This window comes from Canis lupus, chromosome 19 (genome assembly GCF_048164855.1).
Source record: "Canis lupus baileyi chromosome 19, mCanLup2.hap1, whole genome shotgun sequence".
Lineage (NCBI taxonomy): Eukaryota > Metazoa > Chordata > Mammalia > Carnivora > Canidae > Canis > Canis lupus.
In genome coordinates, this window is record NC_132856.1 from 46,279,799 (window position 1) to 46,295,619 (window position 15,821).

A 15,821-nucleotide genomic window follows, 5' to 3' on the forward strand; every position below is an offset into this window, starting at 1 on the left:
AAAGCAGGTTATTTTAAAATTTCTTATGAGTTTTCAGGACAAGGAGAATTAATATCCCATTATGTGAATGTACTTCCAGGCCAGCATGTGCCTGTGTCATCTAGGGGGTTCCACAGCCAGCCCTGGGGTCAAATCCCGGCTTAGCCCTTGAGATGCCCAGCAGATTTGGAAGCATTGCTAATCTCTTCCAAACATTGGTTTCTCAGTATGACACACCCTTAGAGAGTAGCACTGAAAAGATAAAGCTTGATTTGAGGTATAATCCCAAAAATTTAGGATTAATAACCATTATTAGGATAGGTTGGGCAGCAATGTCTCTGCTTCAGCCAGAGTTGGGTTGAGCCAGGCCTGGGCAAATTTGCTTAGAAAGAATGTCTCCTTCCAACAAACTCCTATTTATCTGTTAAACCCAAGCTTTGAGGTCCTATATTCCAATAAGCATTTCCTATTCTCTGTCCAGGTTCCGTTCCCAGGCTGAGGGGTCTCCTGGCACTATCCTGCCCACACAAGACTGGAGTTTCTGATTCTGGCCCTGTGCCCCCATAGACCAGCATCTTATCAAGGACCAAGCTCCAGTATTACTATACTAGTTTCCTAGGCCACTGCAACAAAATCCCACCAACGGAGTAGCTTAAAACAACAGAAAACTATTCTTTCGTGGTTTTGTAGGCCAGAAATTTAAAATCAAGAATCTGCAGGATCTTACATACTCCTGCTAAAGGCTTTAGGGGAAGAAAGCCTCTTCCTGTCCTCTTCCAGCTTGTGGTAGTCCCGGGTGTTCCTTGTGTAGGGGCCAAGGGCAAGCAGCCCCAAGATGGGCTACTTTAGCAGGAACAGTATTTTGAGTTAAAAGCAATCAAAACCCAGCAGATTCAGGGCACCTCAGTTGGTTAAGTGTCTGCCTTAGGCTTGGGTCATGATCTCTACATGAGCCCTAATTGGGCTCCCTGCTCAGCGGGGAACCTGCTTCTCCCTCTCCCTCTGCCCCTTGCTTATGCACGCATTCTCTCTCTCTCTTTTTCTCGCTTGCTCACTCTCTCTCTGTGTCCAATAAATAAACAAAATCTTTTTTTAAAAGTTTCTCCTTTTAATCTGTCTCATGTCAATTTGCTTCTTAGGCCTGCTAAAGGGACCTTGAAGGGCAGAGAGGATTCTTTCTCCCCAACACTTGGCTTGTGGACACATCACTCCAAACTCTGTTATCTGTCTCTACATGGGCTTCTCCTCTTCTCTGTCTCTCCTCTTCCCTCTCTAAGGACACCTGTCATATTTAAGGCCCACCATAAATCCAGAATGATCTCATTTCAGATTTTAACTTAATTACATCTGCAAAGGCCCATTTGCCAACTAAGGTCATGTTCACAGGGACTGAGGGATAGATGTCAGATCACACATGACCCAGAAAAGGGACGCAGAAGACCCTGGAGACATCCGCAGCAGGGAATGGGGGTGGCAAGGGGTAGGGGGGAATGCCTACTTCTGCGGCACAATGTGGAGTAAAGAAATAAATACCAAGGGGGAGATTTCTGAGCCCCTATCTTGTGTCAAGTGCTTAAGACACAATCTTTATAAAACCTGGTGAGTTGGATGTGTAATCTCCATTTCACAAATGACACACTGAGGCCAGAGAGGTAGGCTTGCTAAGATCACATGGCTGGCAGCTAGTGGGGCCAGGAGTGGAGCCCCTTACAGACAGCCCCAAGCCTGCTCCACCTCCTTCAGAGCCACCAACGTGACAAGATATGGCCACCCTGAGGCTAAGTGTGAGATGCGGTGGGAAGGAAGAAGAATTTCTCCCCATCCTTCTTAGCTCTTGGGTGAGACCTTTTTTTTTTCTTTTTTTTTTTTTTTTATTTATCCATTTGTTCATGAGAGACACACAGAGAGAGGCAGAAACACAGGCAGAGGGAGAAGCAGGCTCCCTACAGTGGATGTGGGACCCAATCCTGGATCCTGGAATCAGGTCCTGAGCTGAAGGCAGACACTCAACCATTGAGCCACCCAAGTGTCCCAGCTGAGACCTCTTGTAATAAAAAAAAAAAAAGATTAAGAAGAGAAAAATAAAAGTTTAACATGTATACCTCAAGTATACATAGGAGAGACACAGGAAAATAGTAAACCTTTGAGACGGCCTGTTATCTTAAATTAATTACCATCTAAAATTAAAGACAAAAGGAAGTACCTGGGCGGCTCAGTGAGCTAAGCATCCAACTCTTGGTTTTGGCTCAAGTCATGATCTCAGGGTCATGAAATCCAGCCTCATGTGAGGTTCCACGCTCAGCATAGAGTCTGTTGGGGATTATCTCCCTCTCCCTTTGCCCCTCCCCTGTTTATTCACAAGTGTGCTCTCTCTCTCAAGTAAATAAAATCTTTAAAAAAAAAATTGGGACACCTGGGTGGCTTAGTGGTTGAGCGTCTGCCTATGGCTCAGGGCGTGATCCTGGGGTCGTGGGATCGAGTCCCACATCAGGCTTCCTGCAGGGAGCCTGCTTCTCCCTCTGCCTGTGTCTCTGCCTCTCTCTCTGTGTGTCTCTCATCAATCAAATCTTAAAAAATAATAATAAAATAATTTTAAAAATAATAAAGACAAAAGAAAAATGTCGGGGGTGGGCCTAAGGCTAGTTATGTGCTTCTCCATTGATTCTCTTGTGGTTTAGAGCCAGCCTTCTTGTCCTAAAGAGAGAGAGAGACACATTCTTACAAATGGAGACCCCCCTTTATAAATGTAAATTTCCCGTACAAAAGGTCACTCCTACTGTATTCAGAGCTTTTCCTGTGTCTCAAAATAATCCTTATGCCAAAGAGGCAGTTTCTGCAGTGGCGTTGTCTTCTGCTACCTCTGGATGGGAATGATATACACATAGTGTGAGGCATATGATGGGCTTGCAGTACTTAGGCATTGTGGAATGAACCCACGCTCAGGGAAAGGAGACTCAAGTTCAAATCCTGATTTTCCCAGTTCTTAGCTGTGTGATCTTTGGCAGGTGTCTTGACCTTTCTGGGCCAGGCTCCTCCTCTGATGTCCTGATCCCCGGACAAGCCACAGCTATGAAGATTCACAGGTCTTTCTCCTTTGTTCTGATAAGGGTAATTCGTATACTGGGACTCACAAAATAGAAGCCGTTCCAGTGGCCCTGTCCACATCACAAATCTAAACCTGTCAGTCTGCACTTACAGGAAGCCTAACATACACCAATCACGATCTTCCCATTCAGCTTTAGCTAGCTTACCTTCCCCTAGAAAACAGGACATGCTAGCCTTGTAGGAAATCCCTGCCCTCCTAGCCAATCATGCCCTCTTTCTGAGTTGCTTCTTCTAAAGTTCTATAAAATCCCACAGTCCTCAGGAAGTGCGCTTCTCTGCTTCTGACCCATATACTCTCCCAATTCATGGATTGTTTTCCCTTGAGAAAAGGACATCAAACTCGTTGCTAAACTGTAGTATTTTTGTCATTGGACAGTGCTCACATGGGAGGTACTTCAAAGAAACCCATCTATTGATTCATTCACTCGTTCGTTCCACAGTACTGCTTTAACATCTCTCATGTGCCAGGTCTCCTTTCAAGGGCAAGAGAAGGCACTAAGTATGAAAGGAGTAGAGAGAAGGGAAATCCCAGAAGGAGACACAGCTTATTCAAAGGCCCTGAGGTCAGAGACTCTCACACAGACAACCTGGAGGTGATAGCCTGGCTAAGGAACTTGAAAACAGACCCAGGCCCAAAGACAGTTCACAGCAGATAAGCCTGTTTGATGTCCGGTTTGGCTTCTCCTCAGCTCTGTGAGCTAGTGAGCTCTTCACATCCTGGATTCCTTCTCTTGTCAAGGGCAATTTCCCTCACCTGGAGAGGCTTATTTGCCCACTCTTCAGGATTGAGGTAAGATTAAAAATCTGTGAGCATGTAGAGTCACCCCAAAAGTATCCAGTCGATGGCAAGAGCTACTTCTTGAGCAAAGTCAGTTTCATTATTAAAAAAAAAATTTTTTTTATTGTGTAAAAGACACATAACATAAAATATATCATTTTAATCATATTAAAATGTGCAGTTCAGTGGATTTAGTACATTCATAGTGTTGTGTAACCACCACATCTGTCTAGTTCCAGAACTTTTCATCACCCCTAAAGGAAACCCCATCCCATTAGCTGTCACTCCCCACCTCCCTCCCCCTGCCCCTGACAACCACCAACCTATTTTCTCTCCCTATAATTTTGCCTCTTCTGAACATTTCATACAAGTGGAATCATACAATATTTATATTATATTTTGGCAACTGTGAATAGTGCTGCTATAAACATGCATGTATAAGTTTAGTTGAACCCCTGCATTCTATTCTCTTGGGCCTATACTAAGGAGTGGAATTACTGGGTCATGTGATAATTTTATGTTTAACTTGTTGAGGAACTGCCAAACCTTCTCTTGTCAGTTTTATTTTCATCATGAAATATTTCAGGTATACACAAAAATATCAATAATAAAATAACTAAACAGTTACCTACCTCATACCCAGCTAAAGAAAGAAACATTCAGTCACCTGGGTGGCTCAGTTAGTTAAGTGTCTGCCTTTGACTCAGATCATGATCCCAGGGTCCTGGGATTGAGTCCCACATCGGGGCTCCCTGCTCAGCAGAGGGTCTGCTTCTCCCTCTCCCCCTCTCCCATGCTAAGCTCTCTCTCTCTCTTGTTCTCTCTCTCAAATGAATAAAATCTTTAAAGGAGAAAAGAAACAACAAAATAACAATAATAAAAAAGAAACTAAATATTCCCCAAAGAGTTGAAGCCCCTGTACGCTCTCCATTATCCATCTATCATCATGCTTTCCTCTCCAATCTCAGGGAAGTCTCTGTCTGAAACTGGGATTTGATCATCCCCAGGTCTATTTTTATAATAGTATATATATATATATATATATATATATATATATATATACACATTTAAGAGATAAGCATATTTAAAACTTTATCAGAAAGGGGGATCCCTGGGTGGCGCAGCGGTTTGGCGCCTGCCTTTGGCCCAGGGCGCGATCCTGGAGACCCGGGATCGAATCCCACATCGGGCTCCCGGTGCATGGAGCCTGCTTCTCCCTCTGCCTGTGTCTCTGCCTCTCTCTCTCTCACTGTGTGCCTATCATAAATAAATATAAAAAAAATGTTAAAACTTTATCAGAAAGGGATGCCTGGCTGGCTCAGTCAGAAGAGTAGGCAACTCTTGATCTCAGGGTTGTAGTTGAAGCCCCACATTGGACGTAGAAATTACTTAAAAATAAAATCTTAAAAAAGAAAAAAAACAACTTTATCAGCAAAATTGTGGTGTGGACGGCTCCAACTTCTCCTTCCCCCACAGGAACATCAAACAAAAAACTATCAGAATTGACTTTGTCAGAACTCGGGAAAACAGTCAAAGGTTTGCAACAACTAAGTAAATGTTGAAGCCAAAAAAAAAAAAAAAAAAAAAAAGGCAGTCTGAAAATGGTAGGAAAGATTTGTGGCATTTTTACTTGCCCCTGCCAAGAGATAATTTCTCTGCCAAAGATGCTCTTGCCCTCCCTAGCTCACCAGTAGTGGTTTAGCAGATGCAGCCTGTGTTTCCAGTGCTAAACCCTGGTCACCGATTCTGGAGGAGGCAGAGCAGACTTTATTCACAAATTATTTTTTTTAAGATTTTATTTATTTATTCATGAAGGAGAGAGAGAGAGAGAGAGAGAGAGAGGCAGAGACACAGGCAGAGGGAGAAGCAGGCTCCATGCAGGGAGCCAGATGTGGGACTCAATCCTGGGTCTCCAGGATCACGCCCTGGGCTGAAGGCAGTGTTAAACCACTGAGCCACCGGGGCTGCCCCCACAAATTATTTTGTAGGTCTGTTCTAACCTACTTGAGGCTTCTTGTAGGACTGACAGAGAATGCTCATCTCTGAATTGCCTGAGAGCTCAGGCCAGAAAAGTTGCGTGCATTGCTCAAAAACACTGCAAGATGAACTCACAACCTGCAAACACGCAGGATAAAAGGTTATGGTCAAAATCAATCACCTAAACTCTGGGATGAAAAGTTGCGGGAGGGATTCCTGGGTGGCGCAGCAGTTTGGTGCCTGCTTTTGGCCCAGGGCGCGATTCTGGAGACCCGGGATCGAATCCCACGTCGGGCTCCCGGTGCATGGAGCCTGCTTCTCTGTCTGCCTGTGTCTCTGCCTCTCTCTCTCTCTCTCTCTGTGACTATCATAAATAAATAAAAATTAAAAAAAAAGTTGGGGGAGATTCTTTGGGAAATTAGGACATTCAAAGTATCCATAGATATGGGGGGAATTTAGAAAACTATGTTCATGGCCCAGAGCTAGCGTTAGACTCAGAAAAGACATGAGAAGGGCACCTGGGTGGCTCAGTGGTCGAGCATCTGCCTTTGGCTCAGATCGTGATCCTGGAGTCCTGGGATCAAGTCCCACATCAGGTTCCCTGTGGGAAGCCTGCCTCTCCCTCTGCCTATGTCTCTGTCTCTCTCTGTGTCTTTCATTAATAAATAAATATTAAAAAGAAAACGAAAAAGACCTAAGAAGATACTAAGTTTTCTTCTCAGGGTAATCCCTAGACTCAGTACAAGCCTGGCTTAATGTTGAAGGAATGCCCTAGCACAGAACCAATCTGCAAAAAACAGGATAGGTGGATTCTTTTGTTGTTTGATTGTAGGGTTTGGCTTTGTTTTTCAGTTCTTTTTTTAGCTCCTGGCATTCAAAGAAATCTCTATCAAGACAGTAACAGAGGGATCCCTGGGTGGCGCAGCGGTTTGGCGCCTGCCTTTGGCCCAGGGCGCGATCCTGGAGACCCGGGATCGAATCCCACGTCGGGCTCCCGGTGCATGGAGCCTGCTTCTCCCTCTGCCTGTGTCTCTGCCTCTCTCTCTCTCATTCTCTGTGTGTGTGACTATCATAAATAAAAATTAAAAAAAAAAAAAAGACAGTAACAGAATCTGAACTAAAGAACGGAGAAGCCAGTAACCACACACAATAAAAAATACAGTCTTTGCACAAAATAGTTTGCAAAAATACCTACACAAACTAAATAATACACCCTTCAACAATTTATTTTTTATTTTTATTTTTATTTTTTTGTGGTTTAGGTTTTATTTCATCATCATAAACTGAACTCTGCAATCCAGCTAGACCTGGGGAAAGGAACCACGGAGCCCGCAGAACCGCAGTGAGAGTGGGAGACTCTGGGCTATTTCAAGCAGGTGGGGGTGGAGGGGCGCTCTCCTGAGCTAAAGGAACGGTCTGGAAGTTCAGATAAAACAGGAGTTAGATTCATCAGATCTGTCCGCAGTCGGCGATGGTGATCTTCTTGCTGGTCTTGCCATTTCTTGGACCCGAAGCCTCCATGGCTTCCACGATGTTCATGCCCTCCTTGACCTTGCCAAAGACCACATGCTTGCCGTCCAACCACTCAGTCTTGGCGGTACAGATGAAAAACTGGGAACCGTTTGTGTTGGGTCCAGCGTTGGCCATGGACAAGATGCCAGGCCCCGTGTGCTTCAGGATGAAGTTCTTGTCATCAAACTTCTCCCCGTAGATGGACTTGCCGCCAGTGCCATTGTGACGCGTGAAGTCCCCACCCTGGCACATAAATCCCGGGATAATCCTGTGAAAGCAGGAACCTTTGTAACCGAATCCCTTCTCTCCAGTACTCAGAGCACAGAAGTTCTCTGCTGTCTTTGGAACTCTGTCTGCAAACAGCTCGAAGGAGACGGGGCCCAAAGGCTCGCAGTCCACGGTGATGTCGTGGGGTTTGACCATGGCTGGACGGCGAGGGCTACTCCGGGGCGGCGGCGTCTGCCACCCTTCAACAATTTAAAGACAAAAACAAAACCAGCAGGCAAGCAGAGACTCTGATTTCCAAGGGTACCACATTACAATGTTCAAATGCCTAGTTTAAAAAAAAAAATCAGGGGATCCCTGGGTGGCGCAGTGGTTTAGTACCTGCCTTTGGCCCAGGGCACGATCCTGGAGTCCCGGAATCGAATCCCACGTCGGGCTCCCGGTGCATGGAGCCTGCTTCTCCCTCTGCCTATGTCTCTGCCTCTCTCTCTCTCTCTGTGTGACTATCATAAATAAATAAAAATTTAAAAAAATGAATTTAGAAAAAAAATCATAAGGCATAAAAGGAAATATAAACTTATGGCCCATTCAAAAGAACAGAATAGGGCCACCTGGGCAGCTCAGTCTGTTAAACAGCTGATTCTTGATTTCAGCTCAGGTCATGATCTCAGGGTCATGAGATTGAGCCCCACATGCAGTTCTGCACTGGGCGTGCAGTGTGCTTAAAAGAATCTCTCTCTCCCTCTCCCACTGCCCATCTCCACCCTCTCTTGTGCTCTCTATCTCTAAAAAGAAAGAAAAAAACCCTCTCCATCATGTGTAAGCTATTTTCAATAATCTTTTTAAAGGCTTTCTTTATTTATTTGAGAGGGGGGAGCAAGAGAAAGAGAGCATGAGTAGGGGAGAGGGGCAGAGAGAGAGAGCGAGAAAGAGAGAAACAGACTCCCCACTGAGCAGGGAATCTGACATGGGGCTGGATCCCAGGACCCCATGATCATGACCTGAGCTGAAGGCAGACACTTAACCAACTGAGCCACTCAGGCGCCCCTATTCTCAATAAGATTAACAGCCTAACCAAGAATTCTAAATCCAACAAAACTGTTCTTTAAAAATGAGGAAGAAATCAAGACATTCTCTGATAAGCAAAAGCTGAGGGAATTTTTGCCATTATATCTACCCTTCAAGAAATGCTAAAGGGATTCCTGCAGGTTGAAGTAAAAGGACGCTAGACAGTAACTTGAAGCCATATCTAAACATATATATGTCAAACAACAGAGCTCCAAATTATAAGAAACGAACATTGACAGAATCAAAAGGAAAAACAAATAGTTCTACAAAAGCAGTTGGAGACTCAGGTGCCCCACTTTTAATAATGAACAGAACATCTAGACAGAAGATTAAGGACATGGAGGGTTGAACAACACTATAAACCAACTAGTTTGAAGAGACATCTGTAGAACATTCCATGCAAGAATAGCAGAATACACATTCCTCTCAAGTGCACATGCACTATCCTCCAGTATAGGCCATATGCTGGGGGGGGGGGGGCGGGGGGGGGCAAAGTCTCAATAGATTTTAAAAATTGAAGTCATACAAAGTGTCTTCTCCAACTACAATGGAATGAAACTAGAGATTAATAACAGAAGGGAAATTGGAATGGTTGCAAATATGTAGATATTAAACAACATAGTTTTAAAGAAACTGTGGGTCAAAGAAATTACAAAGGAAGTTGGGAAATATCTGGAGACTAATGAAAACAAAACACAACATACTAAAAGTCATGGGATGCAGCAAAGGCAGTGCACATATTAAATTTACAGCTATAAATGACTATATTGAGAAATAAGAAAGATCTCAAGTGAATAACCTAACTTTACACTTTGAGGAAGTAGAAAAATAAGAGTAAATTTTAATCAAAGCTAGTATAAGGAAAGAAATAATAGAGATTAGAGACAAGATAAATAGAGAATAGAATCACTGGAATCAATGAAACCAAAAGTTGCATCTTTGAAAAGATTAACAAAATTAAAAAATTTTTAGCTAGATTGACAAAGAAAAAAAGAGAGAAGATGCAAATCACTAAAATCAGAAATAAAAGTGGGGGCATTACTACTGACTCTATAGAAATAAAAATGATCATAAGAGAACACTATGAAAAATTGTATGTTGGGGCACCTGGGTGGCTCAGTCAGTTAAACGTCTGCCTTCGGCTCAGGTCATGATCTCGGGTCCTGGGATCCAACCCCATGTCCAGCTCCATGCTCAATGCTCAGTGGGGAGTCTGCTTGTCTCTCTCCCTCTCCCTCTGGCCCTGCCCCAGCTTGTGCTCCCACTGTCTCTCTCTCAAATAAATAAAAAATCTTAAAAAAAAGAAAAGAAAAAGTGTATGTCTACAATTTAGGTAACCTAAATGAAATGTACGAATTCCCAGAAATACATAAATTATCTAAACTGACTTAATAGAAAATCTCAACAGACCTATAATATATAAAGAGATAGAATCAGTAATCCAAAACCTTCCAACACCCTACATCCAAAAAGAAAGACTGAACAATTATGCCCTCAACCCTTAAAAGGTTTTAAAACCTGCCCAGAAATCCACCTCAGTAAAAGGAAAGCCCTACATCCAAAAAGAAAGACTGAACAAAACCTTCCAACAAAGAAAAGTCCAGGACTAGATGACTTCCCTGGTGAATTCTTTTTTTTTAATTAATTAATTTATTTATTTATTTATTTATTTATTTATTTATTTATGGTAGTCACAGAGAGAGAGAGAGAGGCAGAGACACAGGCAGAGGGAGAAGCAGGCTCCATGCACCGGGAGCCTGATGTGGGACTCGATCCCGGGTCTCCAGGATCGTGTCCTGGGCCAAAGGCAGGCGCCAAACTGCTGCGCCACCCAGGGATCCCCCTGGTGAACTCTAACAATCAATTATGGAATAATTACCCTTGAAGCACATGAGGATTAGGGGCACTGACCCCCTGTGCAGTCCAAAATCAGCATATAACATTTTTAAAAGATTTTATTTATTTATTTGACACACACACACACACACACAACAAAAGCAAGGGGAGCAGCAGAGGGAGAGAGAAGCAGGCTCCCCGCTGAGCAGGATGCCCAATGCGGGGCTCATCCTAGGACCCTGGGATCCTGACCTGAGCTGAAGGCAAATGCTTTAACCAACTGAGCCACCCAGGTGCCCCTAGCATATAACTTTAGAGTCCCCACAAATTTAACTACTAGTAGCCTATATTGACCATAAACCTTACCTATTACATAAGCACTCGACTAACATATATTTTGTATGTTATATGTATTATATACTATATTGTTATAGTACACTAAGCTAGAGAAAAGAAAATGTTTAGAAAATCATAAGGATGAGAAGATATATTTACAGTCCTATAACACATTTATAAAAAAAAAAAAAATCCACATACAGACCCACGCAGTTCAAGTCCATTTTATTCAAGTCTCAACCATAATACTAATTCTTATCCAACTCTTCCAAAAAATAGAAGAGGAAGCAACACTTATAATGAAGTCAGCATCACCCTATATATATATATATATATATATATATATATATATATATATATATATATATGTCAGTCTCTGCGTCTGGTTTCTGGCAGAGAGCTCCTGAAGCCTTTACAATTTCCAAGTGATAAAAGCACCAGGAGCATCTTTTGTTATAATATTTGGTCTTTGACCCCAGTTCCCGGCACAGAGTTCCTAAAACCCTTGGAATTTCCTGGATGGTAGGAGTGTCTTTTGTTGTAATATGACAACTCTGGGTGGGCTCCTGGTGGTGGCTGGTCACCAGAAAGGCCAAGCCATGATTAGGAGTTTTGAATTTCAGCCACACACCCCCATTCTTCAGAGAGGGAGAGGGGCTATAAATGGAGTTAATGATTTATTATGCCTACGTGACAACGCCTCCATAAAAATCCTAAAAGTACGGGGTTCAGAGAGCTTCCGGGTTGGTGAACATATGGAGGTGCTGGGAGAGTGGTGCACCCAGAGGATGGAAGCTCCATGCCTCTTCCCACATACCTTGCCTTACAGATCTCTTCCATCTCGTTGTTCTGTATCCTGATCATATCCTTTTATAATAAACAGGTAAACAGTAAGTAAACTGTTGTCCTGAGTTCTGTGGGTCACTCCAGGAAATCAACTGAGCCAGAGAAGAGGTCATGGAAACCTTTGATTTATAGCCAGTCCATCGGGACCATGGTTAGCAACCTGGACTTGCTATGGGCATCTGAAGTGGTAGGCAGTCTTGTAGGACCCTTAATCCTTAACCTGAAGGATCTGACACTATCTCCAGGCATATAGTATCAGAACTGAGTTAAATTGTCAGATACCTAACTGGTGTTACAGAGAATTGCTTGTTGTGGCGTTGCAAAGTGTTGTGAGTGTGGTAATTGCGTGAGAGTGAAGGCAAAACACAGAAGGAGGACTGAGGTTTTTCCTTAAACACAGATCAATATCCCTTAAGAACATAGTGGCAAAATTCTGAAACCAAAAGCTGGCAAGCTAAATCCAAAAGCATATGAAAAGGATTACATAACGTAACTAAGTAGGATTTATCTCAGGAATGCAAGGATGGTTCAACATAAGAAAATTAGTCGATGTGGTACATCATATAAATGGAACAAACAGGAAAAAAAAGATCACATGATCATCTTAATTGCTGCATTACAGGCATTTGGCAAAATCTAATATCCTTTTATGATAAAAACTCTCCAAAAACTAGGGATAGAAAGAACTTCTTGCACATCATAAAGAACATTTATGAAAAACCCACAGCTAAATGCATACTCAATGGTGAGAGGTTGAAAGCTTTCCCCCTAAGGTAAGGACCAAGACAAGAATGTCTATGTTCAGCATTGCTATTCAACATCACATTGGAAGTTGGTTTTTTTTTTAAGATTTAATTTATTTATTCATGAGAGACACACACACACACACACACACACAGAGGCATAGACACAGGCAGAAGGAGAAGCAGGCTCCCTGCAGGGAACCCAATGTGGGACTCAATCCAGACCCCGGGATCACACCCTGAGCCGAAAACAGATGCTCAACTGCTGAGCCACCCAGGCGTCCCTCACATTGGAAGTTTTAACCAGAACAATTAGACAAGAAAAATAAATTAAAGGCACCTAAATTTGAAAGGAAGAGGTAAAACTACTTCTATTCACAGATGACATGACACTATATATAGAAAATCCCAAGGCATCCATGAGAAAGCTACAACATATTTGCAAATCATATATCTCATGAGGTTTTAATATCCAGAGTATACAAAGAACCCCTACGATTCAACAACAAAAAGACAAACGACCCAACTTAAAAATGGGCAAAGGATGGAATCCCTGGGTGGCTCAGCAGTTTAGAGCCTACCTTTGGCCCAGGATGGGATTCTGGAATCCTGGGATTGAGTCCCACATCGGGCTCCCTGCAGGGAGCCTGCTTCTCCCTCTGCCTGTGTCCCTGCCTCTCTCTCTCTCTCTCTCTCTCTCTCTGTCTCTTGTGAATAAATAAATAAAATCTTTTTAAAAATGGGCAAAAGACTTGAATACATATTTCTCCAAGAAAGATATACAAATGGACAATAAACACATAAAAAGATGTTCAACAACACTGATTATTAGGAAACGCAAATGAAAACACAATGAGATACCACTTCACACTACTAGCGTGGCTATTATCAAAATAATGTGTTGATGTAGAGGAATTGGAAGCTTCTTATACCATTGGTAAGAATGTGAAATGGTGCAGCTGCTGTGCAAAACAGTTTGGTGGCTCTTCAAAACGGTAAACATAGAATTACCACATGATCCAGCAATTCCACTTCTGGGTATATATCCAAAAGAATTGAAAGCAGGGACCAGAACTGAGCATGTGCACCGATGTTCATTGCAGCACTATTGATAACAGCTGAAAGGTGGAAACCACCGAAGTGTCCATCACAGGCTGAACGGATAAACAAAATGTGGTGTATCTACGTAGTAGAATATTACTCAATCATAAAAAAGAATGAAGCTATGATACAATTTGGATGAACTCTGAAAACACGCTGGGTGAAATAAGTCAGACAGACAGACAAGTATTATATGGCCACACTGATATGAAATAATCTAGAATGCGCCAATTCATAGAGACAGAAAGTAGATTAGAGGTTACCAGGGGCTGGGGGAAGAGGGACAGGAATAAGGAATTATTGCTTAATGGTTAAAGAGTTTCTGTTTGGGGGTGATGGAAACGTTTTGGAACTAAATAGAGGTCATGTATTGTGCATATTCAACCTTGTAAATGTACTTAATGCCTCTGAACAGTTAAAACAGCAAATTTGGCATTCTATATATTTTACAATACAAAAATGCAAAAAAAAAAAAACACCCACATTGGGGCACTTGGGTGGCTCAGTGGTTGAGTGGCTGCCTTTGGCTCGAGTCATGAACCCAGGGTCCTGGGATTGAGTCCTACATCAGGCTCCCCGCAGGGAACATATTTCTCTCTCTGCCTATTTCTGCCTCTCTCTGTGTCTCTCATGAATAAATAAATAAAATCTCAAAAAATAAACCTTTGTAATATTGGTATCACACCGTATGTTCCCTTTTGCAACCTGCTTAGTTGCAACCAGTGTTCTGGTTTGGAGATTTTTGTATCAAAGTCGGGCTCATCCTTTTTCTGTACTGTATAGTATTCCGCGTTGTGAATTAGCCTTAGTGCTTTTCTGGGCTCCAATTCCTCATTATTGTCATCCAGGCTTCTGGGAAGACATGCATATTGGGTTTTTCTGGGATTCACACCAGCAGCAGAAAGGCCAGGTCAGAGGGTCCAGTCATCCTCAATAGCACTAGCGTGGCCAAATTTTTCTTCAACATGGTCAGACGGATTCCCTCACCCATCACCAGTGTGCTCCCAGCGACCTCTGCCCATTGACTCTAGTGCCTGCCTGGGAGCTCCCCACAGGGTGAGGACAGGTCTCAGAGTGATTCTTGTTCCCTGACAATTAAGGGTGAGCTTCTAGTTTTGGTTGTTTTTGTTTTTGTTTTTGTTTTAAGATTTTTAAAATTTATTTGACAGAGAGAGAGCAATCACACAAGTAGGCAGACTGGCAGGCAGAGGGAGAGGGAGAAGCAGGCTCCCCACAGAGCAGGGGGCTGACTGCGGGGCTCTATCCCAGGACCCTGAGATCATGACCTGAGCTGAAGGCGGATGCTTAACCGACTGAGCCACCCAGCCACCCTAGTTTTGCTTGTCCTGATTCACCTTCCCTGAATCACCTGTCTTCATTGAATATTGGGTCCCCAAACTCACATCCACCTGGAACCTCAGATTGTGATTTTTAGGGTTTTGAGATATAATTATTTACTTTAAAATGAGGTCACACCAGAGCAGGGTGGGCCCTAAATCCAGTGACTGGTGCCCTTATAAGAAGGCCATGTGAAGACAGAGGCAGAGATCCGAACGATGAAGCCACAAGCCAAAGGCCATCAAGGAGGGCCAGAAGCCTGCAGAAGCCGAAAGAGGGGCCTGGGACCAATGCCCCCACACAGCCTCCAGCCCTGCCCACACTTCCATCTAGGATTCTGGCCTCCAGACAACGAGAGAATGCATTTCTTCTTCTTCAAGCCACCAGTTTATGGTAACTGTTTCCACCACCCCATGAAAAACAATGTCATCCACTCATCTTAATATCCGGTGGAGTTTTTTTTTTTTCCTTCTAGTGTGTCTTCATAAGTTCTGGAAGCTATTCCTTAATCAGTAAAACGCATGGCAGCTATTGTCTCTCAGTCCCTGGCTTGTCTTTTCAATTTCCTTATGGACTTTCTTGGTGTCCAACACTGTGACATTGTGATTGGGTCCAATGTACCCCAAACCCTCCAATTATTTTCTTTTTTTTTTTTTCCTTGTCAAGAGTGGGTCTCCATTTGGCAGGTGGTTAAGACTGGTGCACCGTGCTCCTCCGATGTTTCCAGGCTGACCTCTCTGCATTCCAGGCTTGGGCCTCTGCCAGCCCCTCCCGTTGCCCCCCAGGAAGGCTCAGTGGGGGTGGGGTGCAGACAGCTGAGCGTGAGTCAGCGGGGCCCAGCAGCCTGGGGCGGAAGTGGTTGGCTCAGCCCCTGGGACCGGCTGTGTGGGTTCCTGGCCCAGGGGGGCTACCGAGGCCTGAGCGGGACAGGAAGTGGGTCAGCTGAGGCAGCAGGCTTCGGACCCACGTGTTCCCTG

At 43.5% G+C, this 15,821-nt stretch overlaps 1 pseudogene; it reads right to left on the reverse strand.

Annotated features, from left to right (window-relative positions):
- Positions 1 to 7,097: 7,097 nt before the first annotated feature.
- On the reverse strand, positions 7,098 to 7,789 carry LOC140611335 (peptidyl-prolyl cis-trans isomerase A pseudogene; annotated as a pseudogene).
- Between the last annotated feature and the right edge of the window lie 8,032 nt (positions 7,790 to 15,821).